This window comes from Pinus tabuliformis, chromosome 1_1 (genome assembly GCF_031772625.1).
Source record: "Pinus tabuliformis cultivar Carrire ecotype Pingquan chromosome 1_1, CPIR1, whole genome shotgun sequence".
Lineage (NCBI taxonomy): Eukaryota > Viridiplantae > Streptophyta > Pinopsida > Pinales > Pinaceae > Pinus > Pinus tabuliformis.
Genome location: NC_142297.1, coordinates 600,951,710 through 600,973,704, shown reverse-complemented (window position 1 = coordinate 600,973,704; position 21,995 = coordinate 600,951,710). Strand labels below are relative to the sequence as shown.

The 21,995-nt window shown below is 41.5% G+C and overlaps 1 pseudogene; it reads right to left on the bottom strand.

Annotated features, from left to right (window-relative positions):
* Positions 1-8,072: 8,072 nt before the first annotated feature.
* On the bottom strand, positions 8,073-16,893 carry LOC149214712 (disease resistance protein RUN1-like; annotated as a pseudogene).
* Between the last annotated feature and the right edge of the window lie 5,102 nt (positions 16,894-21,995).

The window sequence follows — 21,995 nt, the reverse complement described above, 5'->3', positions numbered from 1 at the left end:
GTTTTTAGGATGAGCTACAGGTTCTTCCACTGAATTGGTCATTGCTTCTCCTAAATTCACAGCTTCCAATAAACTCTCTAACCCTTCTAATGCTTGAGTTATTTATATTTCCTGTTTTGTCTGTTTTGGGGTTGGTAAATCTTGATTTGATTTTTCTCTAAAGGATTCCTAGTGTATCTCTTCTGCATTAGAGAAATCTTGGGTCGAATTTCCTTTCGGTAACTACTCAAGAGGATTCAAAGAACTCTTACCTTGCTTAACTATCATGGCTGACCTTCTTATTTTATTGGTTGGCGAAGCTAAAACATATTCCATTCTTTTCTTTGCTTTACTGAGTTCTTGAGGTTTTAAATTTTTTGCAGTTCCCCGTGGAGTATCTTCTGTCATTAAAATTTCATTTGAATTATCCTCATTGCCTTTTTATAGCTGCTCATTACTAAATGAAACATTCTCAGATGTTTCAATAACTCTTTCATTTCCTAAAGGAATGTCTTGGCCAGTGTCAGGGTTTCTAAGGAACCCTTCCCAAGTCCGTTGAGGTTGATTTATTATGATTAATAATCTGACAATTCTGTGGTGACTGACGACTGAGACTTAGTCTTTAGATCTTCTCAACCTAGTAGCGGTCTCATGCAACAACGAATTGAGAAAGTAGGGAAGGTTTAGAGTTACCTTTCGCCTTAGGGATGCCATTAATTTGAGATGACATCCCCTCACCACATCATACCTTTTGTCACAGGTAATATATCACTGGATGATACCTTCTACTTCTTTCCATGGTTCCGGTAATGAATTGGGCTTATACCTCTTTCCATTCCTAACCAATTCTTCATTAGTCTTCAGAAACAAGAGGGCTATGTTTTGGAGCGAAGTTTGTATCTCGCGCCATTTTTCTCCCTCTGTCAGAAGACTTATTACTTCCGCTATTGCACCTTCACTCACTTGTATGTGTGTGTTTCTTACCATTACTATGCCATTGTTGAGATTCCTTGTGAATTATAATGCTACTTTGTTATCAAAGCCCTATGATCGTTCAAAGTATTCCCTATATCCAACTTGGATCAAAATGTTGAACACCTGCTCCAAGGCCTGTAATTGTGTAGGTTCACATCGGACCGAATGACCGCCTATTTTTACTGTTCGATAGGACACATTTTTGCAGCTAGAAACAACAAAATTCAAAATATATACAAACAATAATTATGCACATAGTATAAAGACTCAGTGATCATGACATGTAATGATATTTTAAAAATTTTAATAAAAAATCATATATCAGTGTCATCTTGCCCCCCAAATTGAATTGAAGGTCGTATGTGGCTGTTTATTAGTTTTTAATAGGTTGGCACATTTGACACGATTAGAGGATAAGGTGATATTAATGAAGAGTAACAGGGTAACCATAAAAAATAAAAATAGAAAGCGGAGGGTATTTGTGACATGTGAGAGAATCATTGAGATATTTATTAATCATGAGATGTAATGATAACTCTAATTATTATAATACATGGAAGGTTCAAGCAAAATAAATGCATGCAGATATTTCTACGAATAATAGATGGATGGAAACAATAGTTGCATCAAGTATATCATTAGAGAGAAAAAAATAAAATAAATTAGTTAGAACGCTGAATTTCCGAAAAATTGTATCCTTGCGATGTAGAATTATAAAGAATTACTCATGGAAAACCAATCATCACCACTTTCTAGGAGGGATTTATAAATTTCCATAATAAAGCTAACGTCATTTCCTTCATTAATTTTGAGGATACAAAATAGGAAACATAAATTGTAATCTTTAAATTTACTTTAATACCACAAGCATGTCCTCTGCTTCCAGCAGGTGTCCATAGCCTCGACAAGGTTTCCTTTTTAACCCATTTAGATGCCATCGTCCCATTTACTAGGAAAGATTCATAACTTGCTTTTATATTATTTTTTATCAAAATATTTACAGAATTCCATTGTTATGGTGTGGTAACAAGTTAATAACAATGCCATTCACTAGAGCTAATAATGTGAACAAGCTGACTCGTGATGAGACCTCTTGTCCTTTGACTTAGAGACCAAAGGCCATTACCCTGGCTTGGTGACCAAAAGTGGTAATGTCACTCCACTATATCCTATGATCATGGTAGGCCGAATTGTGATGAGACCTCCTATCCTCTATTAAATTTTGAGTTTTCTTGTTAAGATTTTTATTAGTCAAATGAGATCACTTAGTAAATGGGGTGGCATGTAAACTCCTTAAGAGTTACAGATGGTGTAAAAAGTATTATAATAATTACTTTTTAGCTTGATAATTTTTTCCTCAAATCTTATGATCATGAAATGATTAGAAATTGAGATGAAATAATGTTCCTTAAGTGGTGATGGGGGGAATGCATCATGAGAATTTTTATAGATTTATTATAGTAACAGGGGAGTTAAAGATTAAGGAAATTTCAGAATTCTGATAATGATTTCCTATAAATTATTCTCCAATGATAAACAGTAGACAAGTTAGTTATCCAACCATCATAACAAAGAAGGATGAAAAATGTTAGCTACCCTAAACAAATAGAAACATTAATAGGCCAGGGAAATAATAATCTCATCTCAAGAAACAACATTTGTGGTTAACAAAACAACAACTGTTATTAAGGAAACAACATTTGTGACTAAGGAAACAACATTTGTGACTAAGGAAACAACAAGTGTGACTAAGTAAACAACAATTGTAGTTGAGGAAACATCAAATGTGGTTAGGGAAACAATGACTATGACTAAGGAAACAAGAACTTTGGTTAAGGAAAAAACTACTGTGACTAAGGAAATAACAACTATGACTAAGGAAACAACAAATAGGGTTAAGGAAACAACAATAGTGGTTAAGGAAACAATGACTGCGACTGAGGAAACAACTATGATTAAAATATTAGTGATTTTCCATATTTATCATAAAAAATAAAATAAAATTATTTACATTATGTACAAAATGAAGAAGATTTCGAAAGAAATTTACCCACTTGTGACTACGGGGACATTTCACTGATCAACTACAACCTACAAATTTGTGTCATTATCAACTTTGTGAAGAAAATATTGTTAGGCCCCTATACTACTAGTGTAACCCCTTATTGTTATTAGTAAAACCCACTTATTATATTGATGTACCCATGTAGTGCCCATATTGTTACTATTGTGCCCCATAGAAGCCCACTATTATTATTATTGTGCCCTTACATTATTATTGTTATGTCGGCTCTGATTATGTTATGACCCCTTAGACTCCTATATATAGAAAGGAGGTCTTTTCATTTGTATCATCGAAGAATTGTTCATTTATGTAATGTAAAGGAGGTTGTCCCCTCGAAGAGGCTGAATTCTAAGGCGTTGATATATCTTTTCTATCTTTTCTTGAGCCGGTTTCATAACATTTGGTATCAGAGCTTTGGATTCTAGGGTTTCGCTGCTCCAAACAGGTCATCGTGGCATTTTCACTATAACATTTTTTCTGCGACGTTTCAGAAATTGCAAAAAAAAACCCATTTGAGAAGAAATCGCGTTCAATCTCGGGTCCAAATTTCAGATCTTTTCACGCTATATTTGCAGAGATATGATCTGAGGAAGTTGGTCTTTTTGTAGACTCCTGAATTACATTCCAAACAGGTGACCTGGGGAAAATTGTCATAACTTTCTCTATGAGCATCGGATTGAAATTTCGTAAGAAGGTACAGAAAAAGGACAGATTGTAGTTTCTTGTATATCTTTTTCAGAGCCAAAGGTCGAAAAATTGACACGTGGAACTTCATACAATTTCGCTCTTCTGGAAAGGTCTATAATCAGGTTATCTTGGGAGATTGTGCATAACTCTTTCTTGGAGAATCCAATTTGGATCAGACTGGTGGTATTGGAAAGAGGACACAGAGGGCTACTACAGGTAGTAATTTCAAAACTTAAATATCCGAAAATACAGAGTTACAGTCGTTTCAAGATCGAGGTCCTAAAATCAAGAAAAAGCAAGATGAGGAAGTTTGATGGCAAGGATCCGATAAATTGGATACTTCAGATGGAGCAATATTTTGATCTACATGGTGTACCACTGTTACAAAAGGTATGTATTGCATCTTCATATTTAGAACCGGATCAATTTTTATGGTATAAAGGGCTTTGTTCTCGTAAACAACTTGTTACGTGGTCAATTCTCACGGAGGAAATGATAGCACATTATGAGGATACAAAGAGCAACACCTTCTTTAGAGCAACACCACAACAATTGGAAAGAGTAAAAGGGATTTGTGACATATTGGAAAGTAAAATGGCAACAAGGAAGTCTACCCCTCACAACTATAAAGAGGGAAGTGTTGTTTTTCCTAGCCTTCCACAACCTACAAGGGTTACACCACAACAATTGGAAGAAAAAAAAGAAAAAGGGCTTTGTTACAATTGTGATAGCAAATGCACTAAAGGTCATAAGTGTGCTAAGAAGAAATTATTTTACATAGAGTATGAAGAGGAGGAAGAAAAGGATCAAGAAACATCAAAAGAAGAGGATATATGCCAGGACCCAACCCCAGAGAAAGAAGAAATGAATCAGACCATATCTTGTAAACTATTGGCAAGAATGACCACTCCTCAAACTCTCAAGATAGAAGGACATATCAAGAAGAAAAAGGTGCAAGAAGTGAAAGATCACATCAAGAAAGAAGAAATGAATCCAACCATATCTTCTAATTCATTGGTCAGAATTACCACTCCTCAAACTATCAATATAGAAGGACATATCAAGAAGAAAAATGTTCAAGAAGTGAAAGATCACATCGAGCATCAAGAAATGAATCCGACCATATCTTGTAAAGGATTGGAAGAAATTACCACTCCTCAAACTATAGAGATAGAAGGACATATCAAGAAGAAAAAGGTTCAAGAAGTGAAAGATCACATCAAGCATCAACAACAAGTTCTCCAACTTTTAAAGGATAAGGCCACTTCCGTGCAAAATCAAATGAAACAACAGGTAGATCAACATCGTAGTGAAAAATGTTTTGATGTAGGTGATTGGGTATTTTTACTGCTACATCTCAAGCAAGCTGTTTATGAGAAAGAAATATTGGCAATACTACATGCACTTAAAAAATGGCGACCTTACTGAATGGGAAGACTCTTCAAGGATAAGGATGTGGAAGCATTGCTTTGTGCTATTTCTATTATCCAACCAGATTGGATAAATGAAGCAAGAAATGAATGGAAGAAGGACGAAGAAGTATGGCCACTTATTCAAAAGTTGCAAAAGATCCCAATTCAAACAATATTGCCTGAAATTGAAGAGGAAGGAAAAATCATATTGGAACCTGGAGCAGTCACAGAAACAAGACCCTGACAGCTACGAAATCAATCAATTTCAGAGTATCTCATCAAGTGGAAGAACTTACCCGTTGAAGATTCCACATGCGAGGACAAGAATTTTATACAGAAGCATCAAGAACTAGTCAAGCATTGAGGACAACGCTTTTTGAAGGAGAGGGGCATGTTAGGCCCCTATACTACTAGTGTAACCCCTTATTGTTATTAGTAAAACCCACTTATTATATTGATGTACCCATGTAGTGCCCATATTGTTACTATTGTGCCCCATAGAAGCCCACTATTATTATTGTGCCCTTACATTATTATTGTTATGTCGGCTCTGATTATGTTATGACCCCTTAGACTCCTATATATAGAAAGGAGGTCTTTTCATTTGTATCATCGAAGAATTGTTCATTTATGTAATGTAAAGGAGGTTTCCCCCTCGAAGAGGCTGAATTCTAAGGCGTTGATCTATCTTTTCTTGAGCCGGTTTCATAACAAATATTCTCGTGTAAGTGGTTGGTGATATATATCAATATTTAATTATAAATTAAATATTTAATAAATTAATATTTATGTGTAATTAAAAATATGTTAATAACAAAAAAATCAATTTAATATGCACTAATAAAATGACACAATGCACATGTTATGTAATTTCTATAACATTCAAAAATACAATTTAAACAATAAAAAATTACACATTGTTTTTTCACTTTAAAATAAGTTTGCACATGAAGAAATTTCATCCCTCTCGGCTTATGTTAGATCTTTAGTTAATATGGATTTTATTTTTATTTTAAATCTAACATTTTATCGATTTAACCATTATAATATATATAATGTGAATTGATTTAAGATTAGTCAAGATTCATCTTAACTCCATGCTTAGAGGGACTAAATCTCATTTCACTCTAAATTTGCATATGGAAGCTAAGATGGATCTATTTTAATTTTAGTTTTAGTTATAAGTAATTTGACCAAATTAAAATGCTTTATTGATAACTATAATCATTAATTTATTTTATTTTGACCTAGCCAAAATGTTAAACATTGCAACATCCCAACAATTCTAGGCTCGAGAGCCCCTCTAGCAATAATTATAATTATTATTTTAATTTTTAATTTAAATGTTATTTTATTTTGATCGCGTCAAAATGTTTAACAAGACATTATAGCATTTGTACCATACTGAGCAGAAGAGCATCTTTGGAGGCAATAATGATTTTTTTTTACATAAAATTATCATTCCATGTAGAAAACTTCCATTCCCTATCCACTCCACCCCTTTTAATTCAACTCTCTAAATAATTGTTCTCTTTTATAAAAAGGATTTGATCTCTCAACACTTAGTAGATGAAGAGTAAAACTAAATCTAAACAAAATTAATTATTAATTATAATAAATTATAATTATATATTTTTTAATTATAATTATTAATTCCAATGTGTGAGAATGTGATTGTGTTATTCATATTTTTGACTCTTTTCGCTTAATAAACAACCAAACCAAAATGTGTGTGAACAACTTAAATGGATCACTCTCAAAATTTTGATTATAATGGTGTTCAGAAATAAAAAACTTTGAAAAAACAAAATCTTCGAGAATTCAGAATCTGGATACACCGATATCTTTTTAACATTGAAAATTAGAGTACCAATTTTATTTACAACGAAAATTCAACCTTGAAACTGCCTTAGCTTCCAAATTTTACACTTTGCACCATTATATTGTGATTAAACCAGAGAGACTGATTATGGCAGAAGATCATCACATGAAAATACAAAAAGGAAAAACCTCCACGGTTGAACGTGTCATAAAAACCCTACCCGATATTCACCGTAATCACATTATTGATTTCCACTTCTTCATCTGGGCTTTGATCTGGTCTAACTTGTACACTTTGGGAATACTACTTGTAGCGGCATCTGCAGAGTGGAGCATGACCTCAAACAAAGACTTTGGAGGCCCGTTAGGTCACCCACTGATTCTGGGAGCGTCAAGAGATTGAAGCACCCAGTCAAATCAAGACTTTGGAGGCCTATCAAGTTCCCCACCGACTTTGGGAGCCTCCACAGATTGAAGCAATAGAACAAAGAGTTTTGAGGTTCGTCAAGTTCCCTACTGAGTCTGGGAGCATCTGCAGAATGGAACACCTGGCCAAGTGAAGATTATGGAGGCCCATCAAGTTCCTGAACGACTCTGGGAGTGTTTTCAAAGTGGAGCACCAGTCCAAGCCAAGACTTTGGAGGCCAGTCAGGTTCCCAACCGAGTCTGGGAGTGTCTACAAATTGGAGCAAGCGGCCAAGCCAAAACTTTGAAGGCCCCTCAGGTTCCTGACCGACTTTGGGAGCATTTGAAAATTGGAGCACCTGGCCAAGTTAAGAATTTGGAGGCCCATTAGATTTCCAACCGAGTCTGGGAGCATCTACAAATTGGAGCACCGAGCTAGGCAAAGACTTTGAGGGCCCGTCAGGTTCCCAACTGAGTCTGGGAGTGTCTGCAAATTGGAGCACATAAGCAAGTTAAGGCTTTGGAGGTCCATTAATTTCCTGACCGAGTGTGGGAGTCTCTGCAGATTGGAGGACCCAACCAAGCAAAGACTTTGGAGGCCCGTTAGGTTCCCGAATGAGTCTGGAAGCATCTGAAAATTGCAGCATATGACCAAGCCTAGACTTTGGAGGCCGGTTAGGTTGCCGACCGAGTTTGGGAGCATATGTAGATTCAAGCACCTGCATAAGTCAAGACTTTGGAGGCCTGTCAGGTTCCCAAATGACTCTGGTAGCATCTGCAGCTTGGAACACTCCAAGTGAAGAGTTTGGAGTCCTGATAAGTTCCAAAATTCATTTGAAAAAGTTTCAAGATATCCAGTGTGCAGAACAACTTTTACGAGGCGCTTGAGCTTGTCAATGGACTTTGGAACTTTTGAGAGGGGAGCATCAATATGCAATTCCCTCAATTGCAGAGGTGCTTGCAATGTTCACATGCATTACTAAAGCGAGTTTGAACCTCTTCAGCGTTTTTCATTGTGGTATATGATAACAAAAACTCAGTTCAACAATTTTTACAATATGAAAAAAAAGTAAATAGATTTGTTTAAAGAACGAAAAACAACACTATACGTGAGATTCATGTTGCCAGAGTCTTTTCAGTCGTCACCCCTCTATATGCAACACTCTTAAATTCATTAATGGAATCGAGCGAGGTAAATAGGACTTAGGACAACACTCCCAATGGAGATATAATAGTGGTGGTGACTGTTCACCACTCAATACTCGTTCAACAGAATGACTTTTAGCCCTAAGCAGCTGCAACCTGCTTGGATTGAAGCTCCCGACAAAGTTTTCAAAAGATTGTTTAGGGAAATTTCCGTGAACCATGCTAATTCCATGCACCTGAATTGTTCACCCAGAGCTGTTAGAAACAAGATTGAAAATATTGGGAAGTTCTAAGATTTCAGAACTTGATAGAAAACTTTGACGGCACAAGAGTATTTCAAAAGTCCATCAAAAGATTCAGAATACTTACAAATGATTGGCTAGACATATTATGAAGAAGATTCTCTGTGAAACACCAAAGACGACGTGGATATTCTGGATTCTCGGCGATATTTCTGCCGAGGTCTCATAGGTGGTCATGCATTCTGAGACGGTTCGTACTATCCACCTCCACCAGGCATCTGTTTTCCAGCTTCCAAAGACCCAACAATCCTTCCCAGTCGGATCCATCCCAGACTCTTATAGCGGTATCCCTATCTTCTCCTATAAAGAAACAGACAACGTCTAAGAATATTTTCTTCTCCTCTTCATCGAGAGCATCATAACTAATTCCAAGTGTGCTTCATATATCATCCGGAAGTACTTTGGAGGTTTTGCGCAATTGCGCATTCCAATGCTTCAAATCTTCTTTTCCACGAAGAAGCGCCCCCAACACTTTAAGTGATAGTGGCAAACCATTGGAAACATGCAAAAACTTTTTAACCAATTCTTCAAATCCTATAACAGGACAGGGTTGACCAAAGGTATGCCAGCAAAAGAGTTCTTGCGAGTGCTCTGGATTGATGCCTTTCAATGTGTAAATGGATGAATCTCCAATACCTGCACTTATAAGCACATCCTTATTGCGAGATGTAATTAAAATTAAGCTACCTACATCAATAGTATCTTTAACCAGTCCACATAATGCATCCATTTGATCCATACAATCAATATCATCTAAAATGATAAGAGCCCGTTGAGACACTGTTTTGAGCCTCTCTATACCTTCATTGTTAAAAATATTTAGGAAATTTAATTTTCGCGGAGGGGCAGAGATTTATGATTTTCATGTAGCTACTTTCGTGCAGCTAGCTTCACACACTTGGATTTCGCAGACGTGGATTTCACAGACTTGGATTTTGCGGAGCTATTACACAGACTCAAAGATGCAAAATTTACTCATGGAAAAAACTGAGAGTAAAACAAGATAAGGTTGGAGCAACACAATAAAAACTTAGTATTGAATTCTAAAACATGAAAATACATTCACATGAGGCTACGCCTCATTCACCAAGTAAAAGCTAAAATTTCACGCGGAATAACACACAGTAAAATACTGTAATTGTTGTTTTCACGCGCCCACCAAAATTTGCTCCACCATTTTCTCCTCAGAGACTTTCACTCTATTTTTCTCTAACCTCTTACTCTCTAACCTATCAAAATGAATTTTTACTTTCATATATAACTCAACATACCATTTTACTTTAATTCATGATAGAGGAAAGTAATTAATATGATGTTGTTGTTTGAGTGTAATCAGAATCACACAGGTGTTTCTGGAGTGTGGGCAATAGTCGCTGAATGAATGCTTGCCCATATCTATTTACCAAAGTACATTGACTGCTTTAAATTCTTTGCTGAGTTTCAGAATAGTTCACGTGTGGCTTCAGTCCTTCCATCTTCAAACAAAGACGCAACCTGCAAAAATACGTCTAAAAAGTATGCTGATGTCAGGCTGTTTATTGCAGTGGTTGGGATTATTATTTCCAACACTCCCCCTTAATCAAAATTGCCACCATTTACAATTCCCAAACAGTTTCCGAGATAAACAAAACTTTCACCTACCAATGGATTTGTGAAAATATTAGCAAATTGTTCCTGTGATCTGTAGTGCTGCAACAAAATTTCATCATTGTTAATCAACTCTCTAATAAAATGATATTTAGTATCAATATGCTTGGTCCTTTTGTGGCAGACAAAATTCTTTGACAATGCAATTGCTGAGGTGTTGTCGCAGAAAATAGTTGTCGCGCCCTCTTGGTCATGACGAATATCCCCCAACATCCTTCTCATCCAAACTGCTTGACACGCTATTGCTGTTGCTGCGACATATTCAGCTTCTGTAGTTGACAGTGACACTATTGGCTGCTTCTTGGAGGCCCATGAAATGGCTTCGGAATGAAAATGAAAAACATATCCTGACATGCTCTTTCTGTCATTGAAACTGCCTGCCCAATCACCGTTAGTGTAACCAACCAGCCTGAAATCACTTGTTGCAGTGTAAAATGCCATACTATTTTGTCCCATTGACATACCTCAGAATCCTTTTCTCTACTTGCCAATGTGTCTCCTTGGGTGTCTCCATGAATCTTGATACCAAATTTACTGCATACATTATATCCAGCCTAGTGGCGGTCAAATACATCAAGCTACCTATCATGCTTTTGTATAATGTCGGATTGACATTGCTGCTGCAATCTTCTTTGCTCAACTTCAACCCTATGATAGTTGGAGTTGGTGCGGACGTGCTATTTTGCATTTTAAACCTCTCCAAAATGTTTGCCACATACTTCGCTTGAGAGACAAAAATTCCATTTTCTGTTTTCTTCACTTCTATGCCCAAAAAATATCTTAACAACCCCAAGTCAGTCATTTCAAATTCACTCTTCATGACTTGTTTGAAATCAGCAATAAGGAAATCATCACTGCCTATAAAGATCAAATCATCTACATATAAGACAACAATGAGAATCTTACCTTCGGTCTTTTTGATGTAGAGTGTAGGTTCACCATCACATTTGTCGAAACCATTGTCCAACAAGTAAGCATCTATCCTATGGTACCATGTGTGCGGTGCTTGTTTCAACCCATAAAAAGCTTTCCTCAACTGATATACTTTGTCTTCTTGGCCTTCAATCTCGTAACCAGGCGGTTGCACAACATACACTTCCTCTTTCAACACTCCATTCAAGAACGTTGATTTTACGTCCATTTGATACACTCTCCATTTGTGCTGCGCGACAATCACCACAACTACGTGTATTGTCTCCATCCGCGCGACTGGCGCGAACGTCTCCACGTAATCTCTTCCATGCTACTGCTTGTATCCTTTGACAACTACTCTTGCTTTGTGCCTTTCAATCTTTCCCTCAATGTTGCTTTTGGTATTATAGACCCACTTCACTCCAATGACATGTTTTCCTTTCGGAAGGCTCACCAACTCCCATGTGTCATTCCTTTCTATTGCTTCTATTTCTTCCTCCATTGTCGCAACCCATTTTTCTTCTTTGACTGCATCTTCAAAGTGGATTGGGTCATCTACGTGACAAAATAATGCAAATAAGGAATTCAGACTTGTGCTACTATCAACTTCATCTTACTCATAAATTTCATTTAAATTTCTGAATTTTGGTCTTCTTGTGTTTGTAGAAGATGGCCTTGACATGTCACTTGGTGTCGCGCTTCACGGTGTGCTTGGAGAAGCACTTGCTTGGCTGCGTGAAACTATCCTATTATTTGTTGATGGCATTGCTTGCTGCCTGCTTTGCTGTTCTTGAATAGGAGTAAAGGGAGTCGGTGTTGAGGAATTACTTTTTGTTGTTAACTCCTCTCTGTCCTCATGTGGTATACATGCTTTGACATTGATTGTCTTCTCTAAACTTCCATCCCATGCTTCTGCTTCTATGAACTGCACATCTCTATTGATTATGACCTTCTTGGTTGATGGATTGTAGAGCTTGTATGCCTTGGATTCATCACTGTATCCAACAAATATACATTTCTCCCCCTTGTTGTCCAACTTCTTCCTTAACTCATCTGGGACATGTGCATATGCCACACATCCAAAAAATCTCATGTGAGTGACATTTTTTTTTCTTCCACTCCATGCCTCTTCAGGAACAATGTTCTAGATGCTTTTGGTTGGACATCTATTCAAGATATATGCTGCACAAGCGACAACTTCAGCCCAATAGTCATTTGGCAAATGCTTTGCCTTCAACATACTCCTTGCCATCTCCATAATAGTCCTAGTCTTCCTTTCTACCACACCATTTTTCTACAGTGTTGTTGGGCAGCAGATCCCCCCATAGCATGTTTTTGGCGCTTAAAGCCTGAGTTTTGGTCAACATAATGTAAATACTCCACGAAATGCGGGCGCGGAGCGCGAAAGTTTAGGATGAGTCATAGGGTTGTCCGCCCTAAAATAATGTAAATGAATGTAAATTGTGTCGGCCTACCCATGGTCCATGGACCATGGGATTGTATAAATAGAGCGAGGCTCTAAGTGTAAAGATAGTTGGGAGTTTTTGAAAAGAAATAGATAGATGCAAAGGAATGGTTAGAGGATAGAAGTGGATCTGAAGGTATTGGGTCGTAGTAGTAGGTAAAGGCTCTGCAGCTGAGTGCGCAGAGGCCTAGTAGAGTTTGCAGCTGAGTGCGTAAACCCCTGTAGCTGAGTGCACAGGGTGGAGTCGGGTTTGTATTGAACTGAACTTGAAAAGGATCATTAATAAAGCTAATGTTGATTCAACATATTGTGCATCTATTTCATAGATCTATATTTTGTTGTTCGGCGTTAATGGTATCTGTTTATGTATATGCGTGCACTTGTATGTATGTTTATTTTGAAAACTTTCTAAGTAATCAATGAAAAGAACCTAACTAAGGAAGACTTGGGTAATTAATATTGTTCACACTGCGGCCGGATCTATGTGAAGGCAGTCCCACAGGATGCAAGGAGCCCGCTGGTGCGCGTAATCTAATAAGCACGAAGGCTAAATCGCATGCCTATCGCCCATATCAGACATCCCTAGGGTGCGGAAACCTAGATCCAGCACCCTCCCATACTACTTCAGATGAGACCTCAGTCTGTGCTCCGCGGAATGTTGCCGAAAGGGCCAGTAGTACCAGGATTTGCTTGGCTAAACTCACTGTTGTACCTGGGTCAGGCCCCATGTAGCCAACAAATGGTTCGTTGCTGGGACTGGGATCTGCCTAAGGGATGTATGATGTCGTGCCACTGGAACCCAACAAAGAAGGAAATTGAAGAGTTGTTGGACAAGAAGATTCACGAGTTCGCGACATAGGGAAACAGAACTCCGCAAGTATCTGAGAAAAGGTGGCTGGATCGCTGCGTGTATATGGAAATCCGCGAGATTTTCTTCGCATCATTTCCTTCTGAACTATATGAGTGGATCACGAGGTTAGTTGACAACCAGGGAAGGTGTAAGATCGACCAACCGATAGTGTGGACTCCGGAATTAGTGCACAGACTAGAGGCATCAGAAGATAAGATTGCGCGAGCTATAGACCATTGGCTCGACCGGATAATAGGGGGATTTATCACTAAGTTTGCGGTAGACACAACTGTGAGCTACAGTGAAGCAGAATGATGGTTTATCAAGGGACCGGGAGGTAAGTACATTAAATCTTTGAATACTTGGATTAAGATGCTGTTATGTGAAAAGCGGGTTATGCGAATACATTAATGTTTGGAATGACGCAGAGCAGAAATATCTACAAAGGTAGTGGGGAATTAGGAAATAGTCCCTTAATTTCACCTTCGTGAGAGAGAGAGGAAGAGCTCGCTCGGGTCTCTCCAAGAAGTGCGGTCAGTTTGATAACACAGCGCATTCCGTAGTTACCACCTCCACCCATCCACCACCCGCTTCACCTCCCTCACCTCCATTTCCACCCACTCCACCTCCACCACCATCATAGTTCAGCATGGCGAGTGCGATCAAGTGACCCGTATTCCGAGGAGTAGGGAATGAGGATCCAGACCAGTTCTCGTTCGTGGTAAGAGTAGTGTGGGAAGCGCAAGGGGTCATGGAAGACAACATTAAGAAGGCTACATTGGTGAGCACGCTGCAGGATCGTGCGTTGACATGGTATATCAAGCACTCTAATGACCACCCAAACACAGGGATAACAAAGATCCAGAATGCGTTGAACAGAGAATTTAGCTGACCGAAATCAGAGACACAGTCAATCGTTGGGTTTAAAGAGATCCTGATGCTTCCAGGCAAGACCCCCTGGTATTTGGATCAGCGGCTAAAGAGTACGATCCGTGAGACTAATATGATGCTAACGGATGCGCAACACCATGCATGGTTTGTGGCATCTTTGACACTGCACCTGAGGATGACACTGTCACAACAGAAGCTTTCAACCCAGGCTGAAGCGTTGGATATGGCGATGAGGTTGAATGAAACCCCAATACAAGATCCTAGGTTGGGAATTCAACAAATCCACATGCAACTACAGAATCTCTGCCTAGAAATGTAGAGCTTGAAGTAGGATAGGGCACCATGGCCAAAGGTGCACGAGGAAGTATGGTGCATAAAATGCAAAGGTCAGGGCCATGACAAGGATCACTGTCCAGTATTCGCGAACTACTTGGTAGGAGGGGGACCAATACCATTGAGACTAGAAGCACAAGCAAGGCCAAGTGCGACACTCGTGGTGCACGATCTGTCAGATAGGAGGAAAACACACGATGGATAATTGTCATTTGTTGCAGAAGTATACACAGACTCTTCAACAGTTATTTTGTAATTTCTGCAGGTTGGTAGGCCACGACAAGCGCACTTGTCGCAATTACGAGGTAATGATGGATCAGACCCCAGCCTATAGGATGCAGACAGAAACGCGAGTCCTCGACCCAACTGCGGGGATGGCACGCGCTGGATTTCAGGGGTGAGGTTGAGGACGAGGAGGAATGGGACCATGAAGGGGACGCAGACAGTTGATTTGCTACAATTGTCGAGGACCAGGGCACTATGCCGGCGATTGTACCGACTCGACGAGGATGTCCTGTTCGTATTGTGCTTAGTTTGATCATGAAATGATAGATTGTCCTACGTTGATCACACAGATGCGCGAAAAAGGGGTACTCCAGCCTCCTCTGACTAGAATATCCAAATGATGAGGTCTGAACCACGCGAAGAAGACCCAAATGTGAACATGGTGCTTAGAAGCGGTGTGACCATAGGGGAGGATAAGGGGAAGAAGCCTGAGGAAGATACATGGGTTCGCAAGGCTCCTACAAAGGAACTTGAGTTTGACTTAGAACGTGCAAAGGAAACATTCATGGACGCTAAGAAGAGCTTCGTGGAAGCCTCTACATCAGGTAGTAAGGATCAACCAGAGCCAAGGATGGATCCTTCTATGCTTACTACCTTTATGGAGACATGCATGAAACTGTTGTGCGACAACAAGGTAGTTAAGGGACTACAAGAACTGATCACTAGGTGCGCGGGGTCAGGAGAACCACACGTAGTCTGGAAATTGGGGAAGCACACATTGCGCACTAGAAGGGAGATGAGGTTGACTACGCAGATTGGTGAGTACGAAATGGATCAGGTCATCCTAGATCTAGGATCAGACGCGAATGTGTTACCGAAGCAAACATGGGAACACATGGGCAGGCCTACGTTGCAATGGTCCCCTATTCAATTACGAATGGCGAACCAATAGAATATTTTTCCCATGGGGAGGTTGCAAGGGGTAACAGTTGATATCGAAGGCACGAGCACACAGACGGACTTTGAAGTAATAGAGATTGTTGATGACAACAATCCCTATCCCGCATTGCTAGGAATATACTAGGCCACTGATATGAATGGAGTCATCAACCTGAAGAAGCGGAAGATAGTATTCGAGAAAAAGTCCCTACGCATAGTAGTCCCGCTAGACCCAGCCAAAGGAGCGCGCTACACTGAACTAGTGCGCGACGATGAGCTGGATTGTATTTACCAGATAACGGTGCGGGACCAGGATCAGGTGAACCCGACTACAGATGGGAGAATCTTGTGGGAGTGCGACAGCTCCTATACTTCGGATTCAGACGAAGAAGTAGAGCGCTGGCAAAACTAGTTGCACGAAGTGACAACGCTGTGATCATTGCATTGTGTGACGACAGAGGCAAGGGAACTGCCAACATATGATGGAGTGACATCGGTGGATGAATTCCTGGACAAAATTGAAAGCGTAGTACTTGAACAACATCAGTACAGTGCGTTAGAATGGGCGCTGTGCACAACACCCGCACGATGGTGGAGTACACATCAAAAGACCATTGTAAACTGGTGCGAATGTAGAAGGTGGATGCGCTTATGATTTGGAAGCCCCCAGCAGCGAACAAGAGCTGGGCAGCCAGGACGAAGCAGCTTGCGCGCCCACCTGTGTCGATGGGTGCAGACATGTGTTGTGCAAGCACACCCCAGACTAAGGATTGAAAATCGGAACCAGACGCAGTAGCAGGAGAACCAACGTACACCACAAATATTCCACGTCGAAGCATTCAAAAATCTATGCGGAATCATGAACCGAGTTCACCAGGCGAGATGAACTGATTGGGACCTGCGCGTGCCAGTGGTTCGATGGGCCTATAGGGCCATGAGCAAAAACCTGAGTGCAGAAATGACTCCAACACTGAAGAGAAGAGACGAGACCATAAGAGCGGAGAAGAATCCTCATACAACAGCTCCCACAGTTGGGACAGTACACAAGGACCCAGGTAAAGGAATTATGTAGTTACAGGAAGCCATTCGGCGAGGGAACTTGAAACTTTGCGAACTCGAAGAAGATCAGGTACGGCTGGGAAAGAAAAGCATGTTATTGGATGAAGAAATCCCCAAACTGGAAACCGAAATCATGCAAGCATGCTGCACCAAGAAACTAAGCACGATAGGACAAAGTATAGCCATTCATACTATTGTATTCCTGCTACCATGGCTGCGACTGCACCTTACTAGACAAAGTAAATAGGGGAGCGCACCATACAAGGAAGAACGCGACGCATTGACGGACGTGAGGGTAATTGAGGGGTGCTCGCAGATTGGCTGGAAGGTAAAATGAAGCCTCGCACTAGTGGTGCGACGATCTGACTATCCGTAGGAAGCATAGTCTCAGCACACCAAGTAGTTGAAAGAGAGCGCGGGACTATAAAAGAGTCTGTATGGGAGCTGCGCGACAAGGAGGTTGCACGCAGGACCAGTATGACACACAGGTCGCATCCGCACATAGGGGGCTGTGCTGCCGCGCAGGTAGGCTGGGAAGTGACCGTTGGTGTCACTGTTCATGACAAGATGTCCAAGTTAAGGCAATGAGGAGTGGGCGGCGGGAAATTAAGACACGAAGTCAGAACTAGATTTGGGACTATCTGCTTCCAAGCTCCCATTAATGAGTTGAATAAGGAGGGAATGGTCGAATTTGAATTCAAAACAACCTATAAATCACAGGTGGCTCTCCACCGAACAACCCTTGGCGTTTTGAGAATTCAGTTGTTGCACTATCAATTGGGTATGGACCTGACAAATTTGGAGGCTTTGAGAGCAAGTTCAGTGTTTGAGACATTGCCGAAGGAGACACAGGATTTCCTGAACAGAATGATGTCAACAACTGAGGGAGCCACGTAGAGCCCTACGCCGCTGTTGGGGGATGCACTGGAAATTCCTAAATTGCCCCAGACGATGAGGCCCAAAAAGGATCCACAGGCAGCAGGACCGTTCGTATGTCTCTGCGAAATCTGTGGTTCGGTAAACTGTCTATGGAAGACAAGGGCAAGACTATTAATCTTGAGACAGATGACGAGGAGGAGGATCTCCAAGAGTTTGTAGAAGAAATTGAGGCAGATGAAGAAATGGAGGAAGACATTCAGCCAATGCGCGCTAAAGCAAAACTACCCAAGTATGTTCCTTCGCGGAAAGGGAGAGTAAAAGTACCCAAAGATTTGGATGCCGTTAAAAGCGCACTCCAAACCCTGTTTCTCCTAGATGGAATTATGTTTGAAGGATTGGTTCTGGGCCGCGTGCCCATGATGAAATTTGAAGATTGGGACCTCGCAAAAAGCGAAAACTTCCCACATTTGGAGACCAGCCAACTCATGAAACAGAGCAAGGAGGGGCCAATAACGGTGCTAAAGCCACAGAAATGGCTGCGTGGTGTGGAGGAGGCCGGGCTACTCCACCTACTATGGATTCCACACTGTCATCGAGCACCAATCACGATCTTTGTCATCTGGCAATTGCTTTTCCTGGTGCACGATGGGTACTTGTGGTTGAAGGAGCCTATTCCTATCACGACAGAGCTTATTCATAGGATTTCTTGGCTTCCTTGTACGGGAAGGGACCCTGCGGAAATAGCTGGGAAAAGCGGAGATTTGGCACTTGTAGAGGCCATGAAGAAGAAATACAAGTTGGAAAAGAAGCAGAGAGGCTACATAATCAATAACATTCAAGACAAAGGGGTGTGCGTAGCAACCCAGTTGTTGGCTAGGAAGGTGATGAAAAAATGTCGCGGCAACGAGGTACCAGCAATGGTCATCACGCTGGCCGAACAATGTGCAGAGGGGGTACAGTTCAATTGGGTGCAGTTCCTCTGCGAGGAGTTTCTGACGAACTACAAGGAGGCCCAGGAGTAGGGTAAGGCCTTCCACTACACGTGGTTGCTCTTATCCATCTTGTTGGTTGCAGGGGAATTGCCTAAGGACAGTCAGTTTCCTCCCCTTAACCAGGACTTGCCAGAGGTAGCAAAATATGCGTCGCTCTGGGTGACAAAGGACACCACGCGAATCTGCGAGACCAAGATCTTCTGGATACTCATGGAGGCAAGCGTCCAGATGTGGATAAACAAAAGGCCGCGCCTATCCCCCATGGTGTATGACAGTTTGTGGAGCCTTGTAGACTTTAAGGCGGATATGCACAATGTGTATATCAAGGCGCGGAAGGATCCAGAGCAGAACTGGACCAAACTCCTTTTCATCGCAATTGATGATGCTATTTTCGCGGTGCTTGACTCATGGCCACCTGAATGGCGCACCCTAGATCTGGCAGCGCGCGATGAGGTAGTGATACAAAGACAGAAGGATGCCGTCAAGCTGCTGGCAACAAAAGAGAAATGAGCAGTTCGCCGAGGAGATAAGGGCTTCCTGCAAGGCAGCGAAGGCCGCCACAGAGCAGACCAAGGCCACTGAAAAAGCAGCAGCAGTTGGGGCCACCATGACGCAGGAGGAAAGAGGCCCGGACCTAACCACAGGACAGGGTACAGACGACACGGCGGAAGGCGCGGACTCGAGCACAACATCTACACAACTGAAACGGCCATGCGGTATGGAAGCAACAGGGCCACGGAGGAAGAAAAAAAGCTTCCAAGCTGGATGGGAAACCTATTACGCTGATATAGGGTGACTTATACAACATCGACGACACTGTTCACGAGGTCACTAGGGAAGCGTTGCAGGAGGTAATGTTGGAGCAACAAAATGTGTTGGGGGCACTTAGGGCACAACTGTAGGGACTTCAAGTGTGACTCCCACAAGAGGGAATGGTAGCCATCTATGGTGCCGCGGGAACATCAGCAACATAGTAGTTGTTGTGGGCCAAAATGGCCAACATCGTCACGCTGCCAGAAGGAGCACTGACAACAGACAACATGGAGGATAGAGCTGTGGTAGGACGAATCAAGGGACTAGGCTTAAACTTGGCTGCCCTTCCACAGGATATTTTATACCAGTTTAGGACAGAGCGACAACAGAACTCCGCGCTAGGGAAGGATGCGTAGTGCAAATTCTAAGTGAACAGTGAATCAACATCGAGCAGCTTAGCATACAATGCGATGAAGCGGTGGCGCATAACCAGCAGTTGGAGCAGAACGTAGAGGAAGCATGTTGCCGCACCCCAGAGCTGGAAATTGCGACAGACCTACCAATAGGAATGTAGATCCACAAATTGGCTAGTGGATTCTGCGAGGCAAAGGACCTCAACCTACAAATGGCTAAACTGTGATTAAAGGTGCAGTCATCCACGCCCTTGGAAGTTCGAGAACAGCATGCTGGCGATGTCCAAAAAGGGTTGGAAGAAATTGAATAGGCAGTGCAGAGCTATACCACTTTGTTGGAAGAATCCTTTGGGGTCCTCACAGCCTTACAAGAGGACCCCACCATACAGTGGCTGGAAATAGAGGCGCGGGAGCTTCAAATGCAATATGATAGTGTGTGTGGGACAACGCAGACAGTAGTCCTAACTCAGTGGCTCGCGAGGTACAACAGGCGAAGGCATTGAAGGAGCGAGTGGATGCAGCACGACAAAAAGAGGCAGTACTTAAAGCACGCATCCAGCCTTGGATTGATGAGGCCTTCCTCATCACCGCTGCCATCGAAAGAAAGCTCGTCGCACAGTGACTCAGAACGAGTCACGATGATTGTGTTGGGGGCCTATTGGGCAGCAGACCCCCCCATAGCATGTTTTGGGGGCTTAAAGCCTGAGTTTTGGTCAACGTAATGTAAAGAATCCTCGAAATGCGGGCACAGAGCGCGAAAGCTTAGGATGAGTCACAGGGTTGTCCGCCCTAAAATAATGTAATTGAATGTAAATTGTGTTGGCCTACCCATGGTCCGTGGACCATGGGATTGTATAAATAGAGCAAGGCTCTAAGTGTAAAGACACTTGAGAGTTTTTGAAAAGAAATAGATAGATGCGAAGGCATGGTTAGAGGATAGAAGTGGATCTGAAGGTATTGGGTCATAGTAGGTAAAGGCTCTGCAGCTAAGTGCGCAGAGGCCTAGTAGAGTCCACCGCTGAGTGCGCGGACCCCTGCAGCTGAGTGTGCAGGGCAGAGTCGGGTCTGTATTGAACTGAACTTGAAAATGATCATTAATAAAGCTAAGACTAGTTGATTCAGCATATTGTGCATCTGTTTCGTAGATCTATATTTTGTTGTTCGACGTTAATGGTATCTGTTTATCTATATGCGCGCACTTGCATGTATGTTTATGTATGAAATCTTTCTAAGTAATTAACGAAAAGAACCTAACTAAGGAAGACTTGGGTAATTAATACTGGTCGCACTGCGGTCGGATCTGTGCCAAGGCAGTCCCACAGGACACGCTGGTGTGCGTAATCTAGTAAGCGCGAAGGTTAAATCGCGTGTCTATCGCCCATATTAGACATCCCTAGGGTGCGGAAACCTAGTTCCAACACCCTCCCATACTACTTCGGATGAGACCTCAGTCTGTGCTCCATGGACTGTTGCCGAAAAGGCTAGTAGTACCGGGATTTGCTTGGCTAAACTCACTGCTATACCTGGGTCAGGCCCCACGTAGCTAATAGGTGTATATCTTGTTGTAAATTTCTTGTGAATTCCATGCTCCCTGAAAAATCGAAGGAAGTCATTTGAGATGTATTCTCCACCTCTATCAGTCCTAAGGACTTTGATGTAGTGTCCACTTTGCTTTTCAACAAGAGCCTTGTATTGGCGAAAATGCTCAAACTGATCCAAAATGGATTTTGGATAGACTCCCAAGTCTGAGTGTTCCTCACAGAGGAAAATGAAAGTCCAAGGAAGTTTCTAGAAATAGCCTCATTGCAGAGATCTTTTCATTCTGAATCCACTGCAACTTGAATG